The sequence below is a fragment of the Chiloscyllium punctatum genome, chromosome 31 (genome assembly GCF_047496795.1).
Source record: "Chiloscyllium punctatum isolate Juve2018m chromosome 31, sChiPun1.3, whole genome shotgun sequence".
Classification (NCBI taxonomy): domain Eukaryota; kingdom Metazoa; phylum Chordata; class Chondrichthyes; order Orectolobiformes; family Hemiscylliidae; genus Chiloscyllium; species Chiloscyllium punctatum.
In genome coordinates, this window is record NC_092769.1 from 1997536 (window position 1) to 1999678 (window position 2143).

Sequence of the window (2143 nt, forward strand, 5' to 3'; positions counted from 1 at the left end):
AATGCATTGAATACCGAACCTGGGATGTCATATTGTGGCTGGACAGGACGTTGATTACGCCACTTCTGGAATTCTGTTTTCAGTTTGAATTACTCTGTTCTGGGAAGGATGTTGTGAAACTTGAAAAGGTTTGGACAAGATTTACAAAAACGTTGCCAGGATAGGAGGATTTGGGCTACAGGGAGAGGCTGAATAGGCTGGGGCTATTTTCTCTGGTGAGTCAGAGAGGTTACTTCATGGAGATTTATGAAATCACGAGGGGTGTGAATAAGGTGAGCAGCTGGGGTCCTATTTCCTCAAGTTAGGTGGGTCCAAAACTAGAGCACCTGGGTTTAAGTTGAGAGGGCAAACAATTTAAAAGGGATCTAAATGGCAACGTTTTCAAGCTGAGTGTGGTGTGTGTATGGGAGGGGCTACCAGATGAAGTAGTGGAGGCTGAAAAATCACAACATTTAAAAGGCTTCCAATTGGGTACATGAGTAGGAAGGGCTTTGATGGATACAGGCCAATAGCTGGTAAATGGGAATCCATTAGTTTAGGATTCCTTGTTGGCACGGACGAATTGGACCGAAGGTCTGTTTGTTTGATCTTAATAAATTAAGATGCATTCCTCTCTTTTGTGGAGAGCTAGCTGAAACACAGATAATTATCCTTGGAGCTGAGAAGGTGAAGCAGTGATTTCGATCTGGTGCAGATTTGGTTCCAAGGTCTTGAATTTGCAGAGAGAGAGAGGGGAATTGTTCACACTGTCACAATTTTTAGTAACTACTTTCAAGTAATTGGCAAATAATACAAGGTGAAAATGTGAACACTATTTTATTCAGTAAGTTCTGAGCATCTGGAACAGTCTGAATGCCACAGATTCAGCAGGGATTCTGAAACAGACTTAGAATTTTACTTTTTAAGGAAAGATTTGGGGGACTATGGGCACATGGGAGGGGACTTGGGACAGATTTGCAGCATCTCCAGAGGGAGAGAGTACAGCCCCAATGGGCTGAATAGCCCCCAGGCCCTGTGCTCTGTGATACTGTCCCATTCACTCTGAATGATGAAGCTCATCCCAGGGCAGAGAGATGGATTAGCCCTTCACTCTCATCACAATGGGGCCCGGCTGATTGACGGCAGCTCCAGACCAATGGGAGGAGAATCTGTGTGGTCCTGCAGCCAATGGGATTGAATGAGGGGTGTGGCCAGCAAGACAACACATGTCCATGAGCTGTGCAGGTGCAGTGTCACTGGGTGGGGATGGGAGAGACAGCAGAGACTGGGACAGAGGCTGTGGGACCTGAATTACAAACTCCCGGGAAATTAAAACCAAAAGAACTGAGGAAGATGTAAATCAGAAACAACAACCAGGAGGTTCTGGTAAAGCTCGGCAGGTCTGGCAGTATCTGTGAAGAGAAATCAGAGTTAAAGTTTCAGACTAAGTGTCCCTTCCACAGAACATATATTACTGAGAAAAAAAGGTCAGTTTATGTGCAGAAGTTAGTGTGGGGGGAAGATAAAAGGAGAAAAGTATAGATGGGGATAGAGTGAGAAGAGTGGTTGGATAAAGGAGTGGATAACGATCTGGCTGGGGGAGGGTCATTCGCTGTAAATGGAGACTGTTAGTGGCTAACCATAGGTAGTGTGTAATGGCAGGCTGTGAGAACAGGGCCTGGTGTGTGGGGTAGGGGGCTATGACATGAGTTTGTGAACTTATGGTTAGCCACTAACTGTCTCCATTGTAAGCTGTTGCCCACCTATATCACTCCACGATTGGAGCTGCCGAGGACACAAACTTTGGAATATCTTCCCTAAACCCCTCTGTCCGCCTTAAATATGTATCTAAAAATCGTTCTCTTTAATCAACGTTTCCATCATTCGTGAAGCATTTTAGGAGATTTGTCAATGTGAAAGGCTCCATACAATGCAGGAAGTTGTTGTTATTGTCTGACATCAGGAGAAACAGGGATGAGCCCTCTCTCTCTCTGAGACCTGATGAACAACAAAAGCAGGAAGCACTGAGCATGCTCCAGCCCACAATGGACCTCGGATGATTGATGTCAGCGCAGGACCAATAAGAGTTGGGGAACGGGGCTCGAGGTGCTAGTTGGTCCTTCAACCAATCGGAGTGAATGAGGGGCGGGGCAATACTCAACCA